Genomic DNA, 13204 nt, shown 5'->3' with positions numbered 1-13204 from the left:
TTTTTTCCCCCCCAAGGCCCCCCCCCCCCAAAAAAAAAGAGTCCAAATCTAATCACTATTTATCAGTAAGGTCACTCTCACTTGTTGCTCCAACATGAATTACCAAGATGCTAAGCAGGTTGAATGGTGCTTCTAGGAACCTCAGTGGAATAGGATCCAGTGTATGCAGAACTGGAACTTCTTTGGGGAATTCCGTTGTTTTGTTTTTTTTTTTTTTTTTTTTTTTTTTTTTGCGGTACGTGGGCCTCTCACTGTTGTGGCCTCTCCCGTTGCGGAGCACAGGCTCCGGACGCGCAGGCTCAGCGTCCATGGCTCACGGGCCCAGCAGCTCCATGGCATGTGGGATCTTCCCGGACCGGGGCACGAACCCGTGTCCCCTGCATCGGCAGGCAGACTCTCAACCACTGCGCCACCAGGGAAGCCCAATTCCGTTGTTTGTACTGACCAAAAATAGTGATTCCAGTGCTGGCATGGTACCCCAGATGCCTAACCTGCATGCATCCTATTCAGAAATTCCACTTCCTAGGTAGGTAGGGTGCCAGTCTATTCCTCAGAAGGAGCACAATCTTATACAACCAGAAAGTCCCATTTTAATATTTGTTGTGTTCAGTTTCATAACACTCCAGTCCTTATAACAGTCTCCCCTAATGCAGCTACAACTTGAAATATATTTTCTCATAGATGGATTTTTATATTTGATTGCTAGCAATCAAATTCAGCTATATAATTAAATAGTGCCACATGGGCCTAAGTAGTAATATATATGTTGTTTTGTATATTTTCCCTAGGAAACCATATTCTGAGTTCTGAACCATTGACTTATGTATGTCTGAACTTCTAAACACAGTTAACTTATAATCTGGGAATTGTCCACAGATAGAGAAATGTAGATAATTGAACATCTCTTCTGGTCCTTTGAAGTACTCTAAATATTTGTTCTGTTTAGATTGCTATTTTTAACATTTAAAAAAACCTAGCAGAAATCATGTACTTTTCTATAATAAAGCTCTATATATTAACAAAACCCAAAATTATATCCACTCACTCTGATAGTGATTTTTTATGCTGATCAGAAAGACTGCTGCTCAAACTGCAGAAACAGCTGTGATGTAGTTGGTTAATCAGACGCAATTATCAAGGATCCATAATAAGTGGGCACAGTGCTTGAATTGTATATATAGGACATAATCCATCTTTGGAAGAAAAAAAGAGCATACTGAGAGTTTGTAGAAAGAAAAAAGGTGTTCAGAACAAAAGCCATAGGGAAAAATAACAATGACAACATAATCCTTGATTTCTTTTTGTATTTTGTTCGACTAATTCTTCATTGTGTCAACTTTGGGTAGATACTGACTGTGCTATTCACTAAGAATATACAGTTGAGAAAAACTGGCATGATGCGTGTCTTCATGGGATTTACATTTTATGACTAATAAATTTGTTAATGTAATTAACAACACACTGAAACTTATATGAATTACCCTGATATATTACCAATATTTATGCTGAAGAAAAAAAGCAGGTGCCGTGAGAGCATAAAGAGAAAGGCCTAACCTTTTCTGAGTTGGGGGTGTCATGAGGGCTTCCTTTAGGATGGTATGTTTTATCTGGATCTGATAACTAAGTAAGGATTAACAGAGTGAGTGAGGTTAGAAGGATGAGATGAATATTCTAGACAGAAGGAATGGTATATGCAAATGCCCTGAGATTAAAGACAATAAGGACATTTACAGTAATTAAAGAAGACTAATATGAATTAAAGCATAGGGAGTAAAGGAGAAAGTAGCTAAGGTTGAGTTTAACAGGTAGATAATGGTTCCAGATGATGTAGTGTCTTGTGGGCTGTGTTATTATTCTAAGAGTTAGGATGCTTTTGATGTATTTGAAGACAAGTGGAAGACATTAAACATAATAGTATTTTTAAAAAAGATTACTACTGGGCTTCCCTGGTGGCGCAGTGGTTGAGAGTCCGCCTGCCGATGCAGGGGACACGGGTTCATGCCCCGGTCCGGGAAGATCCCACATGCCGCGGAGTGGCTGGGCCTGTGAGCCATGGCCACTGAGCCGGAGCCTGTGCCCCGCAACGGGAGAGGCCACAGCGGTGAGAGGCCCGCGTACCGCAAAAAAAAAAAAAAAAAAAGATTACTACTGTATATATAACAAGTCAGAGGGACATCTGTGGACATAGGGGACCAATTTTAGGCATGCTACAGGAGTTTAGAAGAGGGCCATGGCAGCAAAGATATTTTAAAAAATGGATTCATTGGAGAGATATTTTGCAAAGAAAAATGAATTTTCTTGGTGATGATGACTATCAGAGGTAAAGGACAGGGTGGGATGTCAATGAAACTACTAGTTTTCTAGCATGAGCTACTGAATATGTCTTGGGTGTGTTTTGTGAGAGGAAGGACAATGAAAGAAGATGGAAAGGTTGAAAACTGCTCTTTTAGAGGAGCAGAACTATTTTCTAAAGCTCTCTAGAGTATTGACATCGATAATCTGCTAACCTGGTTCTGTAGAAGGTTTATTACCCGCTAAGCTGATAGAATTTTAATGCTGAAGTATTACTGAGGTTTAAAAATAATTACCATTTGTTCAGTGCCTACAGTGCTCTAACTGCACCAGACACTTCACATTATTATCTCCAAACTTCTCATAATCCTTATATAAGTATTATCCCTGCTTCGCAGATAAGTAAATGGCAGAGCTGGGTTCAAGCCCAGCACTGTGTGACACCAGTTGTATACTTAGGACATGTTATTCTACGTTTCTTCATCCACTGTGAATACGCTGATAGACAAACATGCCTTTCTAGTGGCTAAGTGAATTTAAGTTATTTCTACTGCCCTTTGGAAGCTTTTTCCAAGACTATAAAAAATTTAATTTCATCTGTGATGGAGGAAAACTAGAAGTAACAGGCAGTTTGGGGAATTGAATGTATGGCGCATAAAGTGGTTACAGGTTTTTAATATTGTTATTATCATGATCACCCATGTGAAAGTTACTAATATAGTGGCACACTGCTTCAGATGTCAAGTGCTATACAGATAGATTAATCCAAAATACAATTGGTAATATTAAAGTCTCAAAACCCACTGAAAATGGATGATAGTTAACATGAAAAAAAGGTTTTCAGTACTTTTAGCACTTTATACTTAAAATGCTGTCCAATTAGTAAATATAAAAATATCATTAAAATGACCGTCAAATGTGTATTGTTATGTATTTCTGAAAAGTAAAATGCTTTCTTAGGAAAGGTATCGGTGCCCTTTTGTGGACCACTGATGGTTTTAAAATAGAATATTCCTCCAAGAGGAGAGTCTAATTTCTTTGAAGTTATTTACATTATCCCTGGTGTTTACCAATGAAATTATTGGAGTTTGTAGCTGGTAGAAATCGTAGAGCTAATTAACTTCAATGGGCTTATTTTATTTGGATAAATAAGTGTTAGGAAGATTAAGAAACTGGAGCACAAAGAAGTTAAAGAACATATCAGTTTCACACATAGTTATGTTTTCTGATTCTCAGTCCAGTTCTTTCTGCTACCCTTCTCTTTTTGAGTCCCTAGTCAATTGTCACAGCAGCAATTCCAGAATTGGTTTTTCTTCAGGAATTTCTGAGTTTTGCCCAGATCTGCCACAGTGGTGATACTGAAGTCGACCATCCCTATACATGCTTAGCATGTTAGCACCGGGGGATCTCCACGGAGAGGGCTATGGGTCAGGGTGGTCATTTTCAAAAGTGCCCATGTGAGCCAATTAAAAACTAATGAGGTAGAAATGCCTTCAATCAATTGGAACTCAAAGCTGAGGTGAAAATGATGGGACAAAAAGGCACAAATTGCTGTGATAATTGGAAGAAACCTTGTGTGGAAGCTAGTTGTGTTTGAAATTCCCCAGAAAAGATTTTTTAACACACCTGACTTTCTAATGACGTGTTTTGTGGTGTTGTTTGGGAAAAGTTCTAACTGATGTTATTCAAGGATAATGTAGTGTGGTAGAAGAATAACAACAAAGCTAGCATTAGCATGATCAGTCCTAATACTTCTGGTTAAGTTCGGTGTTGCTACTTATTATCCATATGAGTTTGGGCAGGTCATTTTATTCTATTTATTTATTTCTATATAATCTTTATTTGGAGTGGACTTGCAGGATAGTAAGGATGAGGGAAGAAGGACAGTAAAGCAGAAAAAGAGGGTAAGCAAATATAAACTGGTGTATTATCAAGCTGGCCACTGCTTCGCAAAGAGACACGGCTACGTGCTCATCTCATGGGATGTCTGACAGGTAGTATAGATCCGCTATGCCTCAGAACAGACTGTTAAGTTTGGGAAGGAAAAAGAGGAAAGGATGCATTCATCAGTGTGTTTTTTTAATTAATTTATTCATTTTTATGTATTTATTTTTGGCTGTGTTGGGTCTTCGTTGCTGCATGTGGGCTTTCTCTAGTTGCAGCAGTGGGGGCTGTTCTTCGTTGCCATGCCCGGGCTTCTCATTGCAGTGGCTTCTCTTGTTGTGGAGCACCAGCTATAGGCAGGAGGGCTCAGTAGTTGTAGCACACAGGCTTAGTTGCTCTGCAGCATGTGGGGTCTTCCCGGACCAGGGATCAAACCCATATCCCCTGCATTGACAGGAGGATTCTTAACCATTGTGCCACCAGGGAAGTCCCCATCAGTGGTTTCTTATGTCTCACTTCTTATTGGCCAAAATTCATCCCATTATTTTAAATTTCCCTGACTTCCAGGTTGTGTTACCTGGCCCCTTAGCACAGCGTTGGGAAAGCTTGAGCCATGGTGAGTCTGGTCAGGTAGAACTTGGGTGATGAGCTACTGTGGTTCCTGCTAGGGAAGACTTGATGGAGACTATGTGGAAACCCAGCCCTCTGTCCCTCCGGAAGGCTGAGACAGATGGTAGTGTGAGGAGAGGTATCAATGGCAGTGGCTGGCTGGGTCTCACTTGAGTAAGCAACCTAGGAGCGGTGGATGGGGCCAGGTTGGGTCAAGCAGGTAAATTTCTTCTGTGCTGTTAGCAAGACCCCATTATCCTCATCTTACTGATGAGGAAACTGAAATTAGAGAAACAAAGTAAATTGGACAAGTAATTTGAGAACACAGACGTGGTTCAATGTCTTTATAAGAATACTCAGTCTTAACTATCATGGCTGTCTTAAAGAACAATTGACATAATTTATATGAAAACATTTTGAAAACCTTGAATCACTTTGCAGATATTGTTGAGTGAGAAAAGTGGTAATATTATGGACCAGTGCTGTATTAGTCCATAGACTCATCAGAGATATGTTAATGACACATAAAATAGTAAGGGTAAAAGGGTTGGATATACTTGGCAGAATTTCTTTTTAGTTGATTTTTTTTGGAGTGGGGGTGATATGAATCATGAAAGTTAGTTAGGGAGTTACTAAGTGATTAAGTTACTGGGTTGATTGATTAATACCCCTTCTGTTACATAAAATTTGGACACTTCCAAGAACACATGAAATAAAATGAAGAACATAAATACATAGAGCATCAAGTCCAGAGAACATGAAGACTGATTAGATAAGGGTGGCATTGAATCTGTAGATTGCTTTGGGTAGTATAGTCATTTTCACAATATTGATTCTTCCAATCCAGGGACATGGCATAATTCTCCATGTGTTTATGTCATCTTTGATTTCTTTCATCAGTGTTTTATAGTTTCTTTTGCCTCCATAGGCAGGTTTATTCCTAGGTATTTTATTCTTTTTGTTGCAGTGGTAAATGTGAGTGTTTCCTTAATTTCTCTTTCTGATTTTTCAATGTTGGTGTATAGGAATGCCAGAGATTTCTGTGCATTAATTTTGTATCCTGCAACCTTACCAAATTAATTGATTAATTCTAGTAGTTTTCTGGTGGCATCTTTAGGATTCTCTATGTATAGTATCATGTCATCTGCAAACAGTGACAGTTTTACTTCTTCTTTTCCAATTTGTATTCCTTTTATTTCTTTTTCTTCTCTGATTGCCGTGGCTAGGACTTCCAAAACTATGTTGAATAAGAGTGGTGAGAGTGGACATCCTTGTTTTGTTCCTGATCTGGTGGAAATGCTTTCAGTTTTTCACCATTGAGAATGATGTTTGCTGTGAGTTTGTCATATATGACTTTTATTATGTTGAGATAGGTCAGAAATAAAAACAAAAATAAACAAATGGGACTTAATTAAACTTAAAAGCTTTTGCACAGCAAAGTAAACCATAAAAAAGACAAAAGACAACCCTCAGAATGGGAGAAAATATTTGCAAATGAAACAGACAAAGGATTAAACTCCAAAATATACAAACAGCTCATGGAGCTCAATATCAAAAAACAAACAAACAATCCAATTAAAAAATGGACGGAAGACCTAAATAGACATTTCACCGAGGAGGACATACAGATGGCCAAGAGGCACATGAATAAACAATAAATGCAGGAAAGGGTGTGGTGAAAAGGGAACCCTCCTGCTCTGTTGGTGGGAATGTAAATTGATACAGCCACTATGGAAAACAGTGTGGAGTTTCCTAACAAAACTAAAAATAGAACTACCATATGACCCAGCAATCCCACTACTGGACATATATCCTGAGAAGACCATAATTCAAAAGGAGACATGTACCACAATGTTCATTGCAGCACTATTTACAATAGCCAGGACATGGAAGCAACCTAAATGTCCATGGACAGATGAATGGATAAAGAAGATATGGCACATATATACAATGGAATGTTACTCAGCCATAACAAGAAATGAAAGTGAGTTATTTGTAGTGAGGTGCATGGACCTAGAGTCTGTCCTACAGGGTGAAGTAAATCAGAAAGAGAAAAACAAATACTGTATGCTAACACATATATATGAAATCTAAAAAAAAAAAAATGGTATGGATGAACCAAGTTGCAGGGCAGGAATAAAGATGTAGACATAGAGAATGGACTTGAGGACACGGGGTGGGAGGGGGAAGCTGGGACGAAGTGAGAGTAGCATCGACATGTATACACTACCGAATGTAAAATAGTTAGCTAGTGGGAAGCGGCTGCATAGCACAGGGAGATCATCTCAGTGCTTTGCGATGACCTAGAGGGTTGGGATAGGGAGGATGGGAGGGAGGCTCAAGAGGGAGGGGATATGGGGACATGTGTATGCATATGGCTGATTCACTTTGGTGTACAACAGAAACTAACACAGTGTTGTGAAGCAATTATACTCCAATAAGATCTATTTAAAAAAAAAGATTGGGTTTAACTCTTAAAAAAAAAAAAGATTGACTAAAAAGGCCAAGGGTAATTTAAAACATACATATTCAGGCAAGAGAATCTTAGTAGATAAGTCAGTAACACCTTCCTAGGATTTTTTTTTTTCTATGTCAAAATATTTAACCTGAATCTAATAATGAGGAATCAATAAGACAAATCCAAATCGTTGGACATTTTTAGAAACAACTGGCCTCAACTCTTTAAAAGTCTCAATGTCATTTAAGTCAAAAGTAGCAAAAGGGCGGGGGGAAACCATTCTAGAATGTAGGTACTAAAGGGTATGCTGAGTGAATGCAATGCATGACTCTTCTTTAAATCTTGGATAAAGAAACAAAGACAGGGAAGAGAAAAGTAGCTATAGTGAACACCAGTGAGACAACTGGTAACTTTGGATATGTACTATATATTAGGTAGTATTATTATAGCAGTGTTTTTTCTTGAGATAGTCGTTTTGTTATTTTTCTTGAGATAGTGGTATTTTAAACACCTAACTGAATGTCCTTTTCTCTTAAGAGATCCACGCCAAAATATTTGGGAAGATATTGTATGCTCTCTGCATCTTGCTTTTAAATGGTTCTAGCACAAGTATATGCATATGTTTTATGCACACAGACTTGCATCAAATATTTAGAAAGAGAAAAAGAGATCAAGTAGATGTGTTAAAACGTTAATGTTGAAAATAGGTAAACATAGAGGGATGTCTGTTGTATAATTGTTTCACCTTCTCTGCAGGTTTGAAGTTTCTCAAAATACAAATATAGGAGAAAATTTAATTGAGATAAACCAGAATCTATTTTTGAGATTCTGGCTGTCAAAGGAAAATAAAATCATGATCTGTATTTACATTTTGGAGCTTAAACTGTGTCAAATCAGTAGTTCAGCCCAGAATTCTCTAAGAGGTGAGAACATAGTGGGTATTTCTTTGGTAATATCAGCTAGGCTTACCATCATGGTTTAAGTTAAGCCTTAGAATGACATATTCAACCAGAGCAAACTTTTTGAGCATCAGAGGCCTATAACAGGGCATACCATAAATATTTGTTACATAATGGTTACATAATTAAATAAATAAATTAATGATGAATGAATAAATATCACATAAAGCTGTATGTCATTTAACTTCGAAAATCTAGATTTAGGAGTTGGTAATAAAGTCTTCATGGAAATAAAGCACTGAAAGTCAGGGAAGGATGATGAGATTATCTAAAATGGCAAGTCCACAGAGTAGGAGGCAGTTTTATATATTTAAAAGCATGGACTCTAGAGCCGAATTCTAGATCCAAAGCCTGATTTCCACCGTTGAAGATTTTAATAACTTTTGGCTAATGTATTTAATCTCACTGTGTCTCAGTTTTGTATTATATGAAATAAAATATGTAAGATTTTGTTATGCAAATATAAATCACCCCCTAATAACATGTACCTTTTACTATCACTGTGCAAATAATAAAACGGTCCATGTAAAACACTTAGAACAATACCTTATAATTAACAAATGTTCAGTACATTTTAGTTTTTATTTTACATATGAAAAAATATTTTTCCCTTATTTATATTTTTTTAATTTTAATTATTTTTTTTACCTGATAATAAGTTACCTAGTAAGAAGTAAGACAGATCAATTAAGTAGAATTTATGACTACAGAGGCCAGAGTTTCTCAACCTGTCTTGCCTGCCAACATTAGTTTTCCATGAGCTAGTCCAAATGTTGGCTTTTAAAATTACATAGTGACAGTTCCTTGATTTGCAGATAAAAGTAAAAATCCAATAATAGCTAGAATATTCTTAATTTTAAGCACTTTTCCCAAAAATCTCTCCTATATCTTCATGATACAGGCTCATCAGATGACAAAATTAATGTTTTTACTTGTCTAAATCAAGCATTTTTTGCTTCAATTGTCATCCTCAGCCATCACATTAGATTTAGTTAGTTGGTTCATGTTATGTATTTATAGATTTCTAAAATGTTATTATTTTCAATTAGTATTGGGTATTATTTGTTGTGCAAAGATACTCAATTTTACTCTACTTTTTTTTAATTTTAGATTTTATGGTGGAATTTTAATAAAGCATATCATTGTGTTCCAGAAAGAGTACCTGTCTTCTAGGTATTCAGGTGCATAAACAAATTTGATAATTAGTGAATGAAAGCAGTTACTCTTTGTAGAACATTAGATGAGACGGAAGACAATTCTTTCCTCAGTAAATTCAAATCAAAGTAACCCCAAGGTAGAAATTTACTGAAAAGTTTGACCAACTGCAATTCCTATCTCATTTTTGGATTGTAGCACTTAGTCACCTATAGCATAGGTAGGCTTGGTGTTTAGTCAGAACTTTCTTAGACACTAGCTTTGTAACTGAAATGAATTTGGAGGAAGTTTGATTACTAGTAGAAAATACTTGCCTACTATTGTTACAATTCAAAAAAAAAGATTATCTAATTTGACCATGGAATTTGGGGAGATGTTAAATATGGATTATGCTTAATTAATTTCTTTTGTTGTTGCTAATGGAATCCTAAGCCTCAGGTAGAAGGATATCACTTGATTTTCAATTGAAATGTTGTTATTACTCGGCAATTTTTTCCAGTTAATCTAATTGCCCTATTTCTACCTCTTGGTAAATATCTGCCTGGTTTTGCAAAGGTTTTATCAAGTAGAAAACTAAGTGTACAATGCCCTGGCAGTAAGATTGTAGACGCCTATCTTTATGCTACATAGTGTCAGTCATTAAACTCTCTTCATTTATCTAAGAATTTTTATGGTATCTAGAACAAAGTATCTATGTACTCAAAACAATGTGGTCATGGCCACCTGCCAGAATATATTTGTTGTATATTCACTATGGGACAGTTTTTATACACAACCCCTTGTAGCTATATATCAAACAGTGCTGGAATCTTTTTGCCATGAACACTTAGTCAAGTAACTGATTCAGGAATTGTAACAGGGTGAACGCTGTCATGAATTTGCCATCATGTCTAGAATCGTAGCCTATTTCCACTTGTTTCTCGAAAGATAGCATCATTTAATTTTACCCTCCTGTCACAGTTTCATTGTTTCCTGCTTGTATATCTTATCTTTCCTGTTAAGTGCTATGTCTTCCACTATTTTTTGATATAATAAGCAAGGGCAAATAGTTTAATTCCAAAGAAAAGGAATTTGTTTTTCCTCTTTATGTCTATTTCTCTTAACATGTTACTTAAAGAAAAGACATTAAGCACTTGATGGGTCAGTCATTCAAGCAAATGCTAGAATCTCTTTTTTGGAGAAATGATTAAAACACAATAGATATTTTATATACCCATCTTGCCTGCAGGTGTGAAACCTGAGCTAAATGACTTTTTAACATTTCTTTTCCAGCTCTGTTTCTATGAGTTTATGAGTAAAAGCATAAAATTATGATGATTTTGCAGTTAGAGGCTAAAGGCAATATTGCATTATAAATTGAGAGGAAATCACCACATTGTTGACTATAGTGTGGCACTCCCTTCCAGTAAAAGACATCTTGGTGCAAACCTAAGCATTCATCTCCAGATAGGACAAGGTTTCTTATAGTAGAAGACAAAGACACTAGAAATTATTAAGCACCTACTACAAACCAAGCATTTTCAAAATCTTAGGAAATTTATCTGCAAGAAAGTAGCGCTTATAGAAATAACATCCACCCAGTTAAATGGTCAGAACTGAAATCTGAACCTAGATTCTCTAGTCTCTCATGCTCATTTCACTCCCCACGTAGGGTTTTTAAGAATTTGTCCTACTTTATCATCTTATGTGCTACAAAGATAAAAGCCTCAGGAGTTTGAAGATGTAAATATGGGCATCGTTTGGTTACAATCTAGTATATAGTTGACAATGTTCTTGAGCTTAATATTTTTGTATTATTATTATTATATAATATAACAAAATTATTATTATTACAAAAGATTTGCTTTCCTTTTTTGGGGGGGGGAGTTAATGCTGAATCAAGTACTATATGCCTAAAGTAATAACAGAAGTATATGAAGTAAACTGTTAAAGTCTCCTTCTACCTTGCTTTCCCTTCCCACTTCCCATTTTTATTTCCCAGTTACAAATATTGATATTTTAACAAGTTGGTATATGTCTTCTAGAGTGGTTTCTATACGTATATATATTTTCAATGAGTTTATATTATACATTTTTTTCTGTAACTTAATTTTGTTTTAAATCTGTAAACCATTATGGTTTACAGATTTTTATATGCTTTATTTTAAAGTATGTATATATTAATTGAGTAGCATAGAGATTTCCCTCATTATTATCTAGCTTATTTTAATATCTATAAAATATTAAAATTGTCACTAATTTAATCATTTTCTTACCGATAAATATTTAAGTTTCCAGTTTATCCAAAATCACCAATCACCAGTCTCTGGCTCCTTGAGGACAGGGACTGGCCAAGTCTTGAGTCACCTTCATTAAGTTCTGCCTAGCACACAGTTCAAACCATTGGACTTTTACCTAATTTTAAGAGTTCTTTCTTGCTGCTTGCTATTTCTCTGTCTTACAGAATTAATGTGTATTTTCTTAAATACCCCATAGACACTTTGCTTCCTGAATTTTGCGAATGTGATGTCCTTCACCTGGAATACTCTTCTTCTTACCACCCCCCTCTCTTCATTAAGTCACCCTGGGTCAATGACTTTTTCACCCATTATGACAGAACTTGGGCCTCATCTCTTCTGCAAAAGTCCTTCCTGATTGATTAGCTCTGATTAGGTGCTTCTTCTCCTGTAGGATCGTGTGCTTGCCCATCGTGACAATTACCACTATAATAGAAATGTTTGCAGATTTGTCAGCCTGCCCATTGGCTCTGAGCTGTTTGAAAGCTGGGACTTCAAGTAATTCCTTTTTGATTCTGCAGTGTCTAGCATACTTTCTCCCACACAGTAGAGGCTCAAAATACCTTTAATGAACAGATAATTAGATGTTTGTCAAATCTAAACTAAATTTGAATCCACTCTTTTAACTTTGCCTAATCCTTGATAGTTATAAACAGGTATTTAAGAAGGATATCATTTGTACTTATCTCATATTCAACAAATAGCCCTGATTTAAATACAGGTGTGGTTTGTTATATCATCAAATCAGCTTTACTTTACTTTAGGGCCAAATTCCATAAAAAATAGTATAAAAATATTATTGTATAATATGGTCACTCAGACATTGCAAAAATTGTGAGTTGGGGGCTTAAATAATACATTCCACTTCTTTCTAACCTCATCTGCAAAATCAGAGTGCCAAACTTAATTTTCAATTGCAAAAACATAATCTTCGAGGTTTGGAAAAAAGTCAACCCACAGGAACCAAATTATTTTTGTAGTTATTCACTTGAACTGCTCTTCCAAATATGAGATTTTTATTAATGAGGGAGTACTAAACACTGAAAATTTACATGCTTTTTATTTAATTTTATTTTACTTTTTTTTTTTGGCGGTACGCGGGCCTTTCACCGCTGCGGCCCCTCCCGTTGCGGAGCACAGGCTCCGGACGCACAGGCTCCGCGGCCACGGCTCACGGGCCCAGCCGCTCCGCGGCACGCGGGATCCTCCCGGACCGCGGCACGAACCCGCGCCCCCCCGCATCGGCAGGCGGACTCTCAACCACTGCGCCACCAGGGAAGCCCTATTTTACTTTTTTTAACATCTTTATTGGAGTCTAATTGCTTTACAATGGTGTGTTAGTTTCTGCTTTTATTTTTTGATGATGGCCATTCTGACTGGTGTGAGGTGATACCTCATTGCAGTTTTGATTTGCATTTCTCTAATGATTAGTGATGTTGAGCATCCTTCTTTTCATATGTTTACTGGCAATCTGTATATCTTCTTTGGAGAAATGTCTATTTAGGTCTTCTGCCCATTTTTTGGATTGGGTTTTTTGTTTTTTTGATATTGAGCTGCATGAGCTGCTTGTA

Source organism: Neophocaena asiaeorientalis, unplaced genomic scaffold (genome assembly GCF_003031525.2).
Source record: "Neophocaena asiaeorientalis asiaeorientalis breed wild unplaced genomic scaffold, Neophocaena_asiaeorientalis_V1.1 scaffold379, whole genome shotgun sequence".
NCBI lineage: Eukaryota > Metazoa > Chordata > Mammalia > Artiodactyla > Phocoenidae > Neophocaena > Neophocaena asiaeorientalis.
The sequence above is the reverse complement of the archived record's forward strand: the minus strand, read 5'-3'. Positions refer to the sequence as shown.